Source organism: Eubalaena glacialis, chromosome 3 (genome assembly GCF_028564815.1).
Source record: "Eubalaena glacialis isolate mEubGla1 chromosome 3, mEubGla1.1.hap2.+ XY, whole genome shotgun sequence".
In the NCBI taxonomy this organism is placed as follows: domain Eukaryota; kingdom Metazoa; phylum Chordata; class Mammalia; order Artiodactyla; family Balaenidae; genus Eubalaena; species Eubalaena glacialis.
Genome location: NC_083718.1, coordinates 186,909,804 through 186,928,467, shown reverse-complemented (window position 1 = coordinate 186,928,467; position 18,664 = coordinate 186,909,804). Strand labels below are relative to the sequence as shown.

Here is an 18,664-nt window from a genome sequence, read left to right as displayed (position 1 = left end):
AAGGCTCAGGGTCAGAAAAGGCTCCTGCTCCTGAAGGGCCAAGAAACCAAACTAAAGTGGGTGGTGAGCGGAAGGTGGGGACCATCCCCAAGGCTGATTTAACAGAGAACCAGCAGCTGACGGTGTGGGGAGGCCCAGGGGGGCAGCCTCACGCCTCAGCGTGGTGTCCTCTGGGCTGAAGGACTTTCTCCCGGACCAGGACTATACCTGGGTGGATTCTGGAATCAGAGAGACCAGGGAAAGTGGGGGAAGACAGAACGGGGGAACCTGAAGATCTGCAAGAGAAGACGACGCGTTCCCAGCCACTGGGACTCCCCTCGTGTGCAAAACCTGCCGTCGCTTCTCCAACACCAGCGTGTTCTCTCTGTGGAGGCTCCAAGGTCACAGGACGGAGGCAGGGCTGAGTGCTTCTCCCCTCGTCCACGAGATGTTAACCCTCCCAAAGCCATGGGCCGCTGTCCCCTTTGGAGCGAGCACATCACCCTGGGTACCTCCAGGCGGGCAGGCGCTGCCAGCCTTGCCCAATCCCTCACCCCTTGGGTCTGCGCCTGGTGGAACCCAGGGGCTTCCGACGCTGCTAGGAAGGCGGGAGGCACAAGGGAGAACTGGGGAAGGAGGCCCAAGGCAGGGATGTCGGCAACACCAGGCAGAATCCTCACACAGATTAGAAGCCAGAAGGATCAGTAACTCTTCCCACACCATCTCCCCATCACATCTCTGCCCAGTACAAAGTGGCTGCGACCTTGGAGTCCACTGATCCAGGGTGTCACCCGGTGGGGGGGTGGAGGACAGGGGGCCCCGCTCCCCTCAGCCAGCACCTCCCTCTCCAGATCCCGCCCGTCCACGCCTCCACCCCAGCTGCAGGCTCTGGAGCGGCCAGCCCCACACCAGATCAAAGCCCTGGAGGACGGAGCTAGAACTGTCCAGTCCAGTTAGGAGTGAAGGCCATGGATCTAGTGCAGGCCATGGAGGCAGAAAGCAGAAGAGCCTCCCATGCATGCACGGACACACAGGCCTGCCCACCCAGACGCACCCTCCCTCAGGGCTCAGCCCAGTGTTTTGATGCCGGCAGACACACCCAGGAAGACTGGCTGACACCCCCTTGGAGCCAGAGGCACCAGCTGCGCGCCTGGGACATCCCCATCACCCCCCGCACGACGTCATCGCCAGCCCGCCCCTCTGCTCCCTCCCGTCACTCCCCCTGGAGGTCAGGCCTCCAGAGCTTTCCTGGAGGGCTGAGCTGGCCCATATTGCTGCGAATATGTTGCCAGCACGGGCAAGTCCTCACTGGGGCCTCCACAGCCGGCCGTGACAGCTTCACACTCACTCCAGCCAGGCTCTGGTTGCTGTCTGGGCTACGCAGCGCCCACCCAGGGGGGTCGGGGATGGCTTGGCTGTTACAGCATCGCTGCTGGGACTGCCTGCCTTGTCCTGGCCCAAGCAGATGATACCAGGACCCAGGAGAGTGGAGCCTCAGCTCAGGATCCCTGGAAAAAGGGACAGTGGCCTAGGTCAAGTCTGATGAGGTACCTACGGCAATTCACACTGTGAACTATGGAAAGACTTTCCATGTGGAAAGACGGCCAGGATCCCTGCCCATGAGCTGGGGCTGGACACTGTGCTGGCCGTCTGGAAATGAGGGGGTCTTAGACAAACCCATTTTTCAGCTCTCAAAGCTGATCAACTGAGGTTCTGTGCACCCAGGCACAGAGATCACATTTAAAGCCACAGTGAGAGGAACTATACGAGCTTCTAGGCCCAACCTCAGACCCAGCACAGAACCCGTGGAGCAAAGGCACAAAACAGGCTTCAGTGCAGCACCTTAGGGCCAAAGGACAGTGAGCTGGAAAGTCCCTGCTGAAATCGGTGCCAGATACAAGCAGGCCTTGGGCCTTCCCTCCACATGGTGCTGACCCAGGGGCGCCTAATGCACTCCAGCAAGCTTTCTTAGCAACCAGCACAGCGCCCAGGGTGGTGCTTCTCCCCTTGGCACTGTCAGGTGAGAGAGGAGACACAGGGCCAGGCATCGGGGGCCTGGAATGCCAGAGTCACCCTGGGGTCTTGTCTCTTCTTCCCCCATTCAATCCATCAGCAAGACCACTTCACTCTCCCTTTAAACACACATGGACCCTGCCCCCTTCTCCCCATTTCCCCCTTCTGTCTCAGCCACTTTTACTGATGTCAAATGGAGGAAAGGAACAACAACAACAACAAAAACCTGTCTGTGGGACATTCCCAGGTGAAGAGGAAGGTTCCACTTGGTTCCTAAAATCACCAAAAGCCCCGTCCCAGAATTTAACCCGGTGGCTGAGTTCAGACTCTCACTCTGGCAGCTGCCTCCTCGTCTCTGCCCGTGCTGCCGCCAATCCGTTCTCCCCACGGCAGCCCCAGCCATCTTTTTAAAACAAAATCAGATCACTTCACCTCCCTGCTTGAAACCCTCCAGCAGCTGCCTGTCACCCAAAGAATAAAGTCCCAACTTCCCCTGGCACATCACGTCCTACATACCCCAGCCCCACCCCATCCACCTCCCAGCACTGGGGCCTCTCTCTGTCCACTGAGCTCCCTGAGCTCTCGGCCTCAGCTCCTCCAGACTAGTTCTCTCCTGCTGAAATATTCCACCGCTCTTCGGATGGCTGTCCACTTCCTATCCTTCCATCTCAGCTAACTGTCGCCTCCTCCAAGAAGCCTCCTCTGACTGCCCAGTCACTTCCCACCACCTCATCCATTTCCATTCCGCACGAATGATTTCCCTGTTGTTTTCTGTGGGTTTGTTTGTTGTCCGCTTACCCAACCAGAACTCCATGAGAGCCGGTCGTCTTGTCACTCTGTCCCTAGTGATCGGAAGACACCAGGCCCTCCGTAACTGTTGAATAAACATAACCAGATCTTCTGTGGTGTAGCCAGAAGTAGGGAGAATCTGAGTCAGACAGGATCAGGCCTGCAGACGAGGCCTGAGCACAGACTTGCCCCAAGCCCACACTCTGGTGTGGTGAGGCAGGCCACCTCTGAGGCCATGGGTCACCCCTGCCACACAGGACCCTAGCCTGTGACCAAAGGGCCGGGTGAGTGAGAAGGGGCTCGGCCATGACATTCCCACTTGGAGCCCTCTGAGTTCCCAAGCTTCATTATCAAGCCCGAGATGGCCGGTGCCAGGATGCGGGAGTCCCAGAGGACTCGTGGAGCCCATACCCCATGCCGGGTGCAAATCCCAGCTGGCACGGCCCCTGGGAGTCAACAGTGAGTGGAAACTTCAGAAAGGGAAAAACTAATGGGCGTGTTTTGCCGAGGGAATGAAGAAAACAAAAAGCCTGCCACTGAGGACAGAACCGGCAAACTTTGCCCCCTGGAAAGGGGTTCCACAGGCACTCTGGCAACCTGCTCGCGCACAGGGTACAGGGAGCCGGGGAGACCATCCAGAGGCTCAAAGACGCGTGGGCTTGCCATCCTAAGACCCGTGATCATCAAGGAAGTAGAGTCGAGCAAGAAGAGCCCAGGAAGGAGCAGAGAAGTACAGGTGCCGGTGCTGACCCAGCCAGAGGGCTGCACGACCAGCAGTCTACACGGCCCCATCGCCATCAGGGGACAACGGCCGTACATCTTAAATGTGGATGGACCAATTCCCGGACGGTGATCGCATTCTGGACACCAGGAAGAAGAGTCTCAGACACACGGTTGCTCCACCACAACAACCAGAGGCCACATTTACATCTGATTTGCAAATCTCTAGGCCTTATCCAGGGCTTCTGCTAGTTCCCGAGGTGGCATGGCCCGAAATGACCAGGCCTGCAGCTCTGGGGACCACTCAAACCCCAGTGGGCACCAAGGCACCCATCTCTGCAAGTGCTTCCTCCCTGCAAGTTCAAAGTCCAGAGTTGCAGCACTTGGCCACTGGAGGGAGGGGCAGGACACGTCTGCCCTTGGCACTCATGGGAGGGAGAGCACAGGTGGGTGAGCTGGGGCCGCGGACTCCAGCCTGGCACACACAAGAGAAGCAGCCCCCAGCCCTGCCCTCCCAGCCACGCTCTAGGCCCTCAGCCTCAGCCCCCACCCTAAGACGCTGTCCGTCAACTTTACCAACGCCCAACCCCTCTGGGCCGGTTCCCTCCGGATCTTAAGAGAATATTGACTAATGATCAATACGTGGTAAGTCACCTGTTGTGTGTCAACCCTCCACCCCAAGAACTGCCAAGTTTGACACCTGCAGGTAAAGATCTGACAGTACCAGACCTATAGACTACCCACCCCAGGCGTAAGTACCTGCCTTAAGCAAGGGCTACTTCTGAGCCGGGGTCAAAAGATACCTGCGGCCTCTTCTCTAAGGAGGGTCCTGCCTGGGCTGGCGCGCCACCAGGAGAGCCCCAACAAGTCATGCATGAGCTCAGAGCAGAGCAGGAGCCGCTGGACACACAGACAGGCTGGACTTACCGTTCCCAGAGGTGATGTTCATAAATGACCTGACACGTAGCTCCAGGAGCAGTGTCTGCCAGGGCACAGGCCTCACTCGGAGTACCTGCACGCTGCTGGCACCATTCAATGTCATACAATGGTAATGCTGGGAGGATTCTTCAGGGTCAGTTATTCCAACCTCTTTATTTTACAGGTGGGGAAACAGAGGTCCAGAGGGGAAAAAGCAGTGAGTCGACAGCAGAGCCAGGGCCAAAATGCAGATATCCTGTTCCTAGGCCCCGGCTCTTTTCTCGAATTTGCAAATTCTCACTTTCACTTGGGGTGGCTAAGCTACCACCGCTGAGAAAGGCCTACGCAGTCCCTCCCCTAAGAAGGAAGCCCTGACCTGGTCAATCACAGCTCCCACCCACGTTTCCCAGTGGCATCTTGGGAGTGGGGAGCAGCTACCTTTGTATCCCAAGAAGCCGGGGTCCGAAGTCCATTCCAACACACACCACAAGAGTTGCAGGACCCCCTTCTACAGGACGGGTCGACGCCGTAACAGCAGGAAAGGCAGGTGGGCTGGAGAGGGTCTTTGCCTTCACTCAGCGAGGTCTGTTTACCTACCAAAAGGAGAAAGGAAAACAGATTATTAGGCTACAACTGAGACCCACAAAGCTACTCAGAGAGAAGGACAATGGAGGGTAAGGTTCGGACACCTTGCCCGGCAACAGGCCAGCGAGGTAAGAGATTCTTGGACCTTGCCTACCAATCTGCAGATGGCATTGCCGTGGTACGTGCCATGCCTGACCCTACAACAAATGCACCCTTTGCACAATTATTAGCCAACTGCTATGCAGTCGTCGCACCTAGTAAAAGAATCAAACAGGTAGAAACAAAAATAGGCCAATCAGGTGCCACCCCAGGTAACAACAGAGTGATCACACCCTAGATTTGGCACCTGAGGTGAAAGGTCAGCCTGACAATGAATCAAGCTGACACTGGAAACCAGATCAGACCCACGCAACCAAACTAACCCTTGACCTCCCCAACCTCCTGCTCCCTCCAGACTTTCCCTCCACCAGCTCCCAGCTGCTCCCATGACCCCCTGATGGCCTTATGGAAGTCTCTAAAAATGGAATCAACAGGTGTCCCTGTAGCTACCAGGATGGTGATTTTGGCTACTTCTCTTTCTTTCCCCCTCCCCACTCTGGTACTGTGCCCTTACATCTCATAAAAAAGAAAAGAGGGTGAGATTCCATTGTGATAGGTGTTGAGCCAAAAAAATGTGGCCAAAGAAAGTTGGTGCCCTGCTACCGGCAACCTTTGTGTCAATTTAAGCAAATATTGTGGTGTTTCCATGGTGATTCCTGTTTTGAATATCCACTACACTCACTTTTTAAAGGGCTTTTCCTGTTTGCGTTTCAACTTCAAACCTGTAAATATTTTCAGCCTTTTTAGAAAAATTAGCCCACGTGCGTGCAAACACAGACACACCGCCACCAACCTCGGCACACCAACCTCCCAGGCCTGGAGTCCCAGCCTCACGGATGTGAGAGTGGGGTGCAGGGACCCCGAGGGCGCTGTCCATATGCTCGCACACCCACCCTGCGTACAAGGCTGGCATGAGGGAAGGTGGCGGCTGAAACGCCAGTCCTTCCCTTCCCCCTCTGCCAGGGCACTGCAGTACCCACAGCGCCTGGCCTGTGTATTCCCAAAGCCTGTGAGTGGGCTCGGCCCCGATTCCACAGTGTGGCACGGTGTGGGCAGCTGCCTGGCAGGTTCTCCCACTTGGCCCAGCCCCTGGATCCCCTGGGGCCTCCCTGGAGTGCATGAACCCCTCCTCTCTTGCCTCCCAAGGTTGGGCCATGAGTGGAAGGGGGAGTTGGTGCTTCGAAGGCAAGAGCTTCCAGCATCAGCTCCACCCTACCTCCGCTCTGGGCAGTGCCACCGAGACCAGCTCCCCGGGAGAAGCATCGGGGAGGGCCTGCAACAGTGGTCCCGGGCTTGGAGCAGCCCAGGTCCCACCCCACCCTTTAGCACCATACAGGGTTAACAGCGGGTTTCCTGGTTTCCATGGATTCCCGCCAGGCCCCTAATGTGAGTTTCGTGTGATTTGGGGGAAGTGGATTTCCTTTGTTTTCCAGTTTGGGAATATTTTTTTCTTTAAAAAAGAGGAAAAAACACTTTAATGGGAACTTCAGGGCCACTGGGAGACTCACTCCTCTGGGCTCTGACACTCCCCTGACTGTTGGTCTAGAATCCCCAAAGCCCGAGGCAGCCCACCCACCGACCAAACATCTCTGAGCTGGAGGAAGGGGTGCCTCTGACCACCTACAGATCCCCACCCCCAGAACACACTTCTGCTGGGGGCGGGGTGCTCCACTCCCATATCCCATCAGAATGACCGCTACCCTACCTGACAGCCAGCTGCTTATACAGCCAGCTGACACTCCCCCCACCCCTTCCAGGCATACACGTTTCCCCATAGAAAAGGCAAAGAGCTAGAAAGACCAGAGTCTGACCACACATAAATGGTGAACATGAATGATACCAGGGTCTTACGTCCTGGTCAGAAGGGGGTTCCAGTTACAGGGGAAGAGGGTCTTCCAGACCCTGGTGGGGTCCTTGTCCGGCCTCCGCCAGCTGACGAGGGGCCTGCCCAAGGCAGAGGGACCTTCTCAGCTTTGGCATCAAGGACAACTGAACAAAGGGTGTGGCCAGGCCTCCTCCTCCTCCTCCTCTGTCCTCCTCACTCCTGCCATCCTCCAGCCCTGCCAGGGTGCGGCCTTGCTCCAGGACTGTCCCCAACCAAGCAGCCTGACCCAGTTGCCAAACCGGGGCGCAGGCCACAGGGCCTGTCGTGGACAGGGCCCTCCCACAGCACAGGCCCCAGGGCCACGGCAGCAGCAAGAATCCTGGTCAGTAGGTGCACAGCCCAAAGGACGGAGCTCTCTGGCCAGCAGCTCCGGGGTGAAGGGGTGAGAAGCCAGGTGCAGGCACAGAAGTAACACTGGGCCAAGAATCAGAAGATAGGGGTCTGAGTCCCAGTTCTGCCGCTTAAGTCACTGTAGGCCCTGGGACGAGCCATGTACTCTCCCCAGGGCCCATCCCCTCGCCCGTCCAGTGGAGATAACACCTTCTTCCCTCCTACCTAGCAGACATGGGGGATCAACAAGAGATGTGAAAGGCGTTAAGAGTGCTCCAGAAACGCTCTCGACTAGCAGCACCCTCTTCTTCCAAGTCTCTTCAAGGTAACCTTCCAGAATCTACCCCAAGCAGGCCCATATGCCCCTCTACTCTGCTCCTCACGCAGCCTTCCCTGTGGCATTTAAATCCATACTGGACTAAAGTCATTTGTTCACAAGTCTGTCTCCACCATTGATTTTTAACTCCTCAAGGGCAGAGACCAGGTCTTAATTATCGTTGTGTCCCCGGCATTTAGCACAACAGCTGGCCCATGGTGGGCAGTGTGTTTGTGAAACTGAACTAGTCCCTGACTTCATGTCAGAATCAGATGGGCCTGGCTCAGCTTCATCCCTCTCCTCTGACAGAAAACTTCATCACCTATTTTCACGCTCCCTTCTGTTTAGCTTCCCTAAGCCCCAACCTGTGTCCTGGGCTCTCCCGACTCCTCCATCAACACCATGAATTAATAACTTTCAGGTTCAAGGAGACCGCTTGGTTACTTGACCCTTCTCCAGCTGATTCCACTAAGAATTGACTGAGCACCTACTATGTGCCCGAGAACATGCTGGGAGTGGAGGGCACACCCTCTGCCAATAGGCCTATGTGAGAAGTAATGATATTCTTTTTCTGGACGCCTTCTGTTCGCCAAGCAACGTGCTGAGTGCTGTATGATCTCATTGAATCTTTACAACACGAAGTAGGAAGGATTATGATCCCTGTGGCTAGATTAGGGAGGGCAGGCACAGAGATACGAAGGGACTTGCCAAAGGTCACACAACTCGCAAGTGTTGGACCCAGGCCTGGACTCGTGCTGACAGACTCCAAGGCCCAACTCACTTGAAAGTTCCTCTTCGTCCCCACCCATGACCTCAGCACCCATCCACACCTCATGCTGTTTCCCCTCCTGAATCTCAGTTCTCCTGACCTCCAAACAGGTCTCCATCAAATCCCCCAGAGCCACCCAAAAGCACTCAGAGATCACAACCAGAGGGAAGGCAAAGGCCAGGCTTAGGCGCTTCCTTCCGGCTGGGCGGCAGGTTGGAGGGAGGTGAGGCCTACGGTGACGCACCTGGTGAGCAGGAGGAACCCCTGGATCCACCTGGTAAACAGGGTCCCAGCTGTGGGCGTGACCTCCTGGCGAAAGAGGGGGCTGAGCCACCCAACGCTGTCACCTGATGGGATAAGGACAAGGCAGCCAGTCGGGAGAGGGCCACTCTAAGTCAGGAGGCCCTGTGGGCACGGGACAACTTCTATTTCTTCTCTCCAGACAAAGGGTAAGCTAAGCGGCTTTACCCGGGGGGTGGGGGGATACACAGAGATTTCGGCTACCTCCCCCAAAGCGGTACCTCCTACTGCAATGAACACCTGCCTCAGAGATGCAGGACTGAGAAGCAGGGCCACAAGATCCTCTGCTTTTCACTGGATGAATGTGCAATGGAGGGGTGGGGGGGGTGGGGTGGCACCCATCATCTCCCCAAAGGCGAGAAGACACTGGGGGGGTGGCAGGAAAAGATCTATACCCGAGAGGATAAAGGGGTGGAAGATCAGGCTGGGCGGGGAGAGGACAGAGCCCTAATGAGCAGATTTCATAAACCACCTGGAGTGAAAACAAAAGCGCAGACGTGCACATTGCCCAACTTCAGGGCTGTATGGAAAAGGGAAAAAAAAAAAAAAAAAACAATAAAAAAATCCACATCTTAATACAAAAATCCTACATGATGTGTCGTGGCACGAAAGTGTTTTTCACTGCATTTTTCATCTGTGATCTCACACAGCCTACGATGGGTACGCCCAACGCAGCAGGTATTTGATGGTACACAAACAGGGCAAACACATACACAACCAAAGCAAGGGCAGCAAATATTCAAATTGGTCCAAGCTGGCATCTCATGGCTTCAAGTGGCCTCTGGAGATGGCTACGGTGGCTCCGAGAATGGGCCCCTTTAGATTCCTGAGGGAGGAATAAATGGGGCAAGAACACAGCTCAAATGGAAAGAAACATGTGGAGTTGTGAATTCTCAGAACTCCACCGGCGGAACTCCGGGCCAGCTGGTTATGTGGCTTTCTCCACTTACGGTGCTGCCCTGCTGCCGACAGGGGCCAGAGAGGGAACCCACACACCAGAGGCCCCTCCTGTGTGTCACTCACCCCACAGTTACTGTCTGTCTCCTTTTTGCCCCACCCCTCCCCCTTTTTAATTGTTGGATGAGTTTACAGAGCTGTGTGCCAAAAACAATCAACTCTAGGGAACAGAGTTATACAAAAAAGGGCGTGTCACCAGAGGGAGACGGATATCCATGGAAACCACCACTTTTTCACAGTAGCCTAGGTAAAGCCAGGGGGAGGGGGGCAGTGTGGGCGTGGGGTCATAAGCTCCACCCAGAACAGGGCCCCCCCAAATGCTGGGGTCACTGAGGAGCTGAGGGAGCCACATCTAGTACAGAGGGTCAGGAAGTAGGGTCAGCCAGAGACCACCACCAGGGCAGGGCTGTTGGAACTCAAGTGTGCACACACACACTCGTGTGCACACACATGCCACCCCACCAGATCACTGGGACAGCAGTGGTTTAGTGGTTTAGTGTACAAGCTTGGGAGCCAGGCTGCCAGGTATGAGCTGCCATTTACAAGCTGTGTGACCCTGGGCAGACTACTTTAACTTCTCTGTGTCTCAGTCTCCCCATCAATAAAATGGAGATAATAATAGTACCTCCTGCATACGGTTATGAGGATAAAATAATGTATTATGTGTAGCATGCTGAGAAAAGTAACTGGCACATAGTACGTGCTATAAGTACTTAATAAATAAAATCAATCAAAAGGGCTAAATGAAGAGAACGGGGGAAAGGTTTCCAGCCTCTGTCCCTGTAGAGGAGGAAAATAATAATAGTTCACATTTATTAAGTACTATGTACCAAGGACCTTAATACATTAATGCATGTAATCATCACAAGAATCCAATGAGACAGTTTATTATCCCAATTGGAGAGTTGAGGAACTAAGACTCAGAGAGGGATGTGACCCACGCAAGGTCACACACCGGGAAGTGATTTGAACCCAGGCCTGCCTGACACCTGCACAACACGCTGTTTGGCAAGGAGAGGGAGAGGGAAGAGGGTGGGGAGGAAACAAGGGAGGGATGATGAGCTTCCAGGAGGTTCTCTTTCCAGACTGGACTTAGATGCACAGCAGTGCAACCCAGATGCGTTTTCCCCAAGCTTACAAAGGAAAATGGAAATCCTCCAAGCCAGTGACTGCCGATGGAAGGAACAAGAAGTAGGGGAAAGCTGAGATGGCCAACAGGCTCAGGTATCCACATTCCTCAGGAGGTCCTGTCCCAGTCCTGACCCCAGGAGACAAAAGATGCTCTCCAGAATCAGGAGGTCCTGGAGGGGAAGCAGCAGAGTTTGGGGCCCACCGCCCATCACTGAAGGCCCAAAGCCTGGGAAAGGTCCTACTTCTGGGTCAGAATCCTGTGAACAGCGCAAGCGTCTGCCTTCTAAGAACTTAGGCAGATTCCTGCAGGGGACAGGGCACAGGTGAGGAGAGCCTAGGCCTCCCCTGTTGCGAGGCCGGGCCCACGGAGGCCCAGGAGGCCTGGGAGGCTGAGAGCTGCAGTCAGAGGCTGCCCACCCTGAGCCGTCTGGCTCTCACCCTGCTCGGAGACAGAGGCCACACAGGCTTGGTGGCTCAGCCCTTTCTGCCATCGACCACCCAAACTCATTCAGATATTTCCTCTCTCCCTTGCTTTTTTAAAAAAATTTAATGTTCTCTATAATTCATCCGTCCCAGAAGATAATCAATAGAGCCCGTAATGAAAATCTGAGCCATATTTTATGATCCGCTGCAAGCAGAAAGGGCCATATCAGCAGGTCCGGTTTTGGCTCTCCCTATCTGTCTTGCCCACTGCCCCGGGGATTACTTATCCAGCCGGCCCTGCCCACAGCCCCTCACCCAGAGCTCTGCCCTTGGCCACCCAGGAGGGTGTGGACCACCCAGCTGGAGGAGAGGCTTGGGCCACCACCCCGGCGTCACCCCGGCACCCCGACGCTCACTCCACGAACCCCAGTCACAGGATGGTCACCCGCCATTCCAGGGTCTTTCTGGAGCTGCCCCCGACCTGGGACCCTGGCACTCCCCCCCCTGGAATCTCACAACCCTCTTCAGTCAGGGCCCTTCCAGAAGCCCGAAGACCCTCACCAGGACCTGCAGGTCTGCGCAGGCCTCAGGGAGCCAGGCCAGCCCCAACCATGGCATTCGCTCCCCACCAAGAAAGGCCACCCGCTCCTGGGGGGTTCCCTGGGGGTGCTCCTAGGAACACCTGGGACCCTCGGGTCAGTGGAGGCGGATCATGATTGCTCATTATTACTACCTCGAGCACGTCCCTCCTCTCCCTGGTCTCCGCCCTGTGAGGTGAAGGGTATGGATGAGCCAGCCTGAGGGGACGCACAGGGGGCTGAGAGGGGCAGCCCCCTCCTGCTCTGACAGGGCCCACTGGGGGGAAACAGAGGCCCGCCCCTTGCCCTGGCACCACCACTGGGAGCCAATCAGCAGGTGAGGCCCTGTTCCTCCCAGAATGCCTTGCTGCCTGGCACCAATCAGAGAGCGGCACATCACCAGTGCCGGGAAGGGCGACCCCAGAGGGCCCAATCAGAGCCCAAAGGATGCTCCAACATCCCAGGAACAAAGACTGAAACCAATAAGAAGTGTGACTCAGCCATATCGTGGACCACTATGCAGCCATTAACAGACAAGTACAGAAAGCAGGAAACTGGGGAGACAGAACTCATATGACTCTATCGTTTAGAATGCTGTCCAGTAGAACTTTCGACGCTATCCAGTACGGTAGCCACTGGCCGTGTGTGGCTATGGAGCACTCGAAATGTGGCAGGTGTGACTGTGGAGCTGAATTTTTAATTTTATTTAATTTTAGTTTAAGTTTAAATGGCCACATGTGCCTAGAGGCTACTGTATTGGACAGCACAGGTTTAGAGAGAGAATTTCATCGATATAAAAAATTAAAAAGCCTATTATCTCAAGGCAGTAGAACAATCATTATTAACTACAATAACAGAAATAGTTAATGTTCAAGTATGCTGTGTGTCAGGCTCAGTGCTCAATATTTCATACGGATCATCACACTGAATCCTCACCACCCTCCAAGATACATACGATCGTTATCCCCACATTATAGATGAGGAAACCGAGGTTGAGCAATGTTAAGTAACTTACCCAGAGTCACAGCGCTGGGGGGCAAAGCTGGGGCTCAAACCCAGGTCACTCTGTTCACCTAACCTGTACTTTTAACTACACTACATGTTTAAAAATTATTTTCTTCACAGTTTTTTGTATTTTCCAATGAGCATGACTTACAATCAGGAAAAACATGTCTTTTTAAAAAAGACCTTAAAAAGAGGCAAATCCTTTTTCCCCAGGAGGGAAGTTTATGAAGAGATTACTGGGGCCCCTGGCCAGCTGGGCCTCCAGCTTTTGATCAGAGAAAGGAGAAGGCAGTGTGGTCCAAGTCCCCTCTGTCCCTGACCCTCCTATTGCCCAGATGCCCGGTACTCAGGAGGCCTCGGGCCCACAGACAATGCTGGGCCTAGGATCCTCCAGCAGCCAGGTTGCCAGTGGGATTCAGTTTCCTCCCAGCCCCACCCTGGAGTCAGTTCCTGACAGGTTTCTCAGCAGTTTTGCAATCATCACCCAGGTCTGCATCTTAAAGAAGGCAGCAGGCCATGGGGCTGTCTGCAAAAGGCAACACACACCATTCTTACCATGGACCACCCTTTCCCACTACCTTCTAGAACAGCCAGGAACTCGGCCAGCAACCAAGCCTGGGACATACTGTCTGCCCTCTGTGGGCATGGAGAGGCTTGTTTTTCCCAAGGGGGGACAGTCATTGCCCCCATTCACCCATTCTTGGGACTGCATCTTGGTTCAGAACAAGGGGGATGAAGAAATTCCCCTTGGAAGACTTCCCTGGTGACGCAGTGGTTAAGAATCCGCCTGCCAATGCAGGGGACAGGGGTTAGAGCCCTGGTCTGGGAAGATCCCACATGCCATGGAGCAACTAAGCCCATGCGCCACAACTACTGAGCCTGCGCTCTAGAGCCCACGAGGCACAACTACTGAGCCCGCGCACCACAACTACTGAAGCCTGCGCACCTAGAGCCCGTGCTCCACAAGAGAAGCCACCACAATGAGAAGCCTGCACACCGCAACGAAGAGTAGCCCCCGCTCGCCGCAACCAGAGAAAGCCCGTGCGCAGCAACGAACACCCAACGCAGCCAAAAATAAATAAATAAATTTATTTAAAAAAAAGAAATTCCCCTTGAAAAGTCCGTGATGAAAGAAAAAGGCCCAGCAAGTACTGAGCCCAGCTTGAAATGGAATCAGGGAGGATTCTGAGTTGTTTTTGCTTTTTTTCCATAGCACTAACCTGGAGGGTGGGGGACAGGGAGCGATTACCCCACTTGATCTGGTTTCCATTTCAGCTTTTTATTTTCCCTGAGATGCACAGATAGTTCTGGTTTCGGGGTAGGCAGAATAAATGTCCTTACTTAGAAGGTTTTTATTATTATTATTATTACGGATTTTTGGTTCCGTGCTGTCTGCAGTTCTCTGTCATTTCCAATCTACCTTAAGTTCCCCCTGGATTTATATATTTATTTTTGGGGGTTGGTTTCAGGTGCTTCTAGTTTATCAAACAATCAGCCCTGTGAGGTACACTGGGTGTTTCCAGAAATTACATCACAAAAAATCATGCAGTTAAAGTGTAAGGGGAAAAAAAAAAACATAGCTGGTGCTTAATTTTGTATTTTAATTAGCGACTTATTGTAAACGTAGACTTTTAAAATGGAGGCGCCTAAGCAAAGCCAGTAAACACGTTTTTCTAATGAATTAATTTCACCTCTTCCCGCCTCCTCTTCCCTCACCCCTCCTCCTCCTTCTCATCCTCGTGGCAAATGTCATCTTCCAGATTGTTTTTGCCCTCCTTTTTTTCTAATCCACTTCTTAGTCCTTGCCCAACACATATTAGAAAAAGAATACCCTGAAATAACATCAGGAACCCTGGCACCCAGGACTCTTACAGGAGCCCCGGCTTGTATGACTACGGAAGAAGCCTTGAGAGTGAGGGTCCTGGCTGAGGACCCAGCGTGAAGTCTGCCGCGGTGCCCCTTGCTCTGGCCCCAGCCCTGCTTCACTGCTGCCAAACCCCTCTCTGCTGGGTCCCAGAGACACCCCTGCTCCTGTCAGTGCCCTAAGCTCAGGAAGGGAGAGAGGAGAAAGCCCAGTGCAGTGCTGAGTGCCAAGGCAACAGGAAGAGGGTGGAGTCGCCGGCCACCTGGAGCCTGAGCAGGAATGAGGTGAAGAGACCTGGAGAGAGAGGGAAGCTCCCGGTGTTGTGAAACCCAAGAGACCTCTGGTTGCCTGGAGGAAGGAGGAGAGGGGGCACGGGAGGGAAAAGGAAGAGGGAACGCAGAGCCAGAGAAAAAGAAGCCGAAACTAGAAAGGTCTGTCCAGGTCACGTGGCAGCTCAGAGCAAGGACACATCCATCAGTCCCAAGCACCCCCTGAAGGGTGCTCTACCCCTTATAGAAAGTTCCCAGCTTGGGGGATAGGGGGCAGTGAAGGAGGCTAATTTGCCTCTTTCGGTCTAGTTTCTGGGAGAGAAGGCTGAGGATGGGGACAGAGTTCCCTGCTCCATCCCAGGAAGGGGAGACAAGCCTCAGATGTCCTAGAGAAGGGAAGACCCCTGGAAGCTGCTTCTGCCCATCATCACAAGTGGATACCACGGGGCGCCTCAATGTCGCTGTTCACTGGGGCACATTTGAGCCCTCCTGTCACCCCAGAGGCCAGGCCAGCTTAATGAGGACAGGTGTCCACCCAGAGCACCGGACAGGAGCACGCCTCCTTCTTAGCGCTCCCAAAACAGCTCAGAGACGCCGTGGAGAAACAGGTTTGCTTTGCAGACTCTCTTCTGAGGCAAGTCAGGGTGTTCAGCACCGTGGGCAAAACCCCACCCTGGCCATTTTTATTTCGAGCAGGAAGAACTGTAACGCTGGGCTCAGGAAGGGCTGTCATTTACCTGCTCCTGCCTCATGACCACACCGGTAGGGGAGGGGGGCACTCAAGAAGGCTCTAGAACACCTGGTGGCAGAATCCTGACCCCTACTCCCTAAGATTCCCAAAGAAAGGAAGGAGGATAGGAAGGAAGAACCTCCTTCCTCCAGGGAGGAAGGGGCTGGACCTCCATGTCATCATGCCCCGGTAGGAACCCGGACCCGACCTCACGACAGAGTCTGTTCGGTTCAGCTTCAATCGGAAAGGAAGGCTCCCATCAAACAGGGGCCGGGCAGGGATGTGGGCACTGAGATTAGGAATTTGGAAAACCATCTGAGGAACCTGGCCCTGGGAAGACAGCAACAGGATTTAATACCTTATCCCGGCTGTCTGGTAAACACCCTGAAGCATCCCCACACTCCGTTAGGCAGCCTCGGATCCTCAGGTGTGCCGGCGACGGGCAGGTAGAGACAGACGTGGGCAGAGACAGAAAGGGGGGCAGTGTAGGCCTGAGGGGTGGGGGGAGGGAGGAGCTGGCCTGGGAGGATAGGATGGGTGGCAGCCAAGCCAGACAGTCAATGAAACAGCTGACAGGTGCAAGGCAGGGGGGTAGGGAGAAGAGAAAGGTGAGCTGGGGGTTCACAATACTTGGGGATGCCACCGTCACACCCCAGGGGGCTCAGCGGGATGAGAGGCAGAGTCAGAGGCTTGTGGGCCAAAGACCTAAGAGTTCTGGCAGCCTTTTCTCCCACCTAAAGGAGAAACCCAGGCCACAGGCTCCTCCAAACCAAACAGGACAAAGCAGCAAGTGGGGGGCTAGCTTCCAGGGTTTACTGGCCACCTATGAGAGCAATCTGCTGGTATCCTTTAGGGTCACCCTCTCCCCAACACACGCACACATATACCGCATGCCGAAAAGAATGTCAAATCAATCAGAATGGACCTTCCTTCTACTCCAGGCTGGAGCTGACACGTGACAACAGGCGTTGAGAAGAAGCAGGGAGGGTGGGGAGCAGCCCTGAGCTACTCAGAGGGGACCCGGCTCTCCAGAGATGGCTCAGGGAGAGTGAAGAGTAGACCAGAAGAGAAGAGGTACCCAGGCTGTTCCTCGGGGTCTTCCGGGGCAAACCACCTTTGCTGTGATCCAAGCACAGAGGTCAAGCCTGCCACCTCTACCACCAGGCCCAAGCAGGCCACACCACTAATCCTCTTTTCCCATTTCCATCTGCTCCTTGATGTAATTACAGTTTTGGATTGAAATCCACCCAAAGTGTAACCCCCCTGCCTGATGCACTCTCCCTGCTCTCAGAGAATCGGGAACCATTTCCAAAGCTAAAAGACGCACCACTTTTAAATGTTTTCATCTCTGGTTTCTTTCAGCAACACTCTCAAAGCTGTCCTGGCCATCTCCACTAGCACTGGCCCTCCCTCTCTGCCCCCTCAGAACCACAGGGCCTCCCGTGTTCCCAGCAGTGGGAAGGAAGAGGTTCCTGGCCTGTTATGGGTCCGGGCTTGGAGTCCCTTGCCTTCTGCACATCCTCTAAATCCCACGATCCCAAGAAATCCCACCCATAGCCCCTTGATCCAAGAGCCCCAGATGGAGAACTTTCCTACTCCAAACATAATCACATGGAACGCTGGCCCTGCTGCTGGAGGCCGGCCTGACCCGCAGACATTTCCCACCACCCAAGTCAATGCAGACCCCTCTGCTCCAAATGCGAGCCTGCAGGCCCTCGAGGAGCCACCAGGAGAGGCTGGGAGCCTGTGCCCACCCTCCCCTGTCCCAGTGCCAAGTTCCCTGCAGCCCGAGAGCAAAATGCTAACACCCAGAGCTCACACCGCCTGCAGTCCAAGGAAGCCGCAAGTGTCTTCTGCCGCCATTTCTGCTCCAGTTTTTCAACTCTGGCCTTGCCAGTATCAACAGTTTGAATCTTTGCATTAAACACACGTGCGCGTGCACACACAAACACACACACACACACACACACACACACGCACGTCACTCTCGAACAGGGAGCGAAAACACATAGAGAAAAACCCCACAAGACCTAGGGCTGGGGCTGGAAACCAGCGTCACTGGCTCACCGTTTCCCCCGCACCAGGCAGGCAGCCAGAGAACCCAGGGCAATACAAGCTACAGACCTCGCCAGACATTAGAACACTTGTTCGGGTCCCTACCCTTTGGAAGCTGGTCCCCCAATGCAGCGCTCTGGGCCATTGCTGCTGATAATTTTTCAGAGATAAACAAACCGGTTCGGATAAAACAAGAACCAACCTGAATTCTTTACCCAAAACTCAAAATGAAACTCTCTCATCATCCCTTTCCTTCCCTTCTCCACCTTCCTGTGCTATTATCCAGTTCCCTAAAATTCAGACAACTTGATTTTTTAAAAAAAAATTCAGTCCTCTAGCCTTTTTTGTTCATGGACACTACCATTTGGTCCAACTTGAAGAAACGCTGGCTTATTGAAAACATCCTTCGTCCAGTTTCTCAAGTATGCCCGGGTCAGAAAGAAGAATGGAGAAGGGGATTGTGCCGGGGAGTCTCTGCCAGACTGGTGCCTGGCCTGGGTCTTTTTCCCTGGCTCTTTTTAGGCTCAGTGTCTTTCTTTCACATTCCCATGGCTCCCCTAAACCTGCAGCCCCTTTAAAAAGGGTGTTGTGTGGACCGGACACCTGGTCTACCCCTCCTTTTGAGTAGCAGAGGAAAGAAGTTGCTCAGTTCCCCTTGGGGGTTCACCAGGTTAACTGAGGCTCAATGTCAAGACAGGAAGGAGGCCAAAGGGCAGAGAGGAAAGACACAGCCCTGAGGTCTGAGGCCACGTGTGTCTCCCTGCAGGCTCAGTGTGTGATGTGTCTGATGACAACCATTGTCATTCATGCCTGACACACCCTCACCCACCACCCCGTCCCACCCAATCATACCCCCCATGTCCCCCCAGCCTCTCTGTGGGGCATTCTGCTTTATGCCCTAAGCCAGTCTGGAACCTCTGCCAGGGCTCCCGCCTCCCAAGTCACCATC

General features: G+C 54.5%; 1 protein-coding gene across 3 annotated transcripts in view; it reads right to left on the bottom strand.

Moving 5' to 3' along the window:
* The window catches only part of CASZ1 (castor zinc finger 1), a 147,770-nt gene that overhangs the window by 109,835 nt on the left and 19,271 nt on the right, over nt 1–18,664 (bottom strand). For 2 of the 3 annotated variants that reach the window (XM_061184980.1, XM_061184984.1), the window contains exon 2: nt 4,858–5,012. The gene's annotated coding sequence lies outside the window, so the exon portion shown is untranslated. Of the gene's footprint in view, nt 1–4,857; nt 5,013–8,647; nt 8,671–18,664 lie in introns of those variants that run through there. The other variant, XM_061184981.1, reaches the window with a different exon arrangement.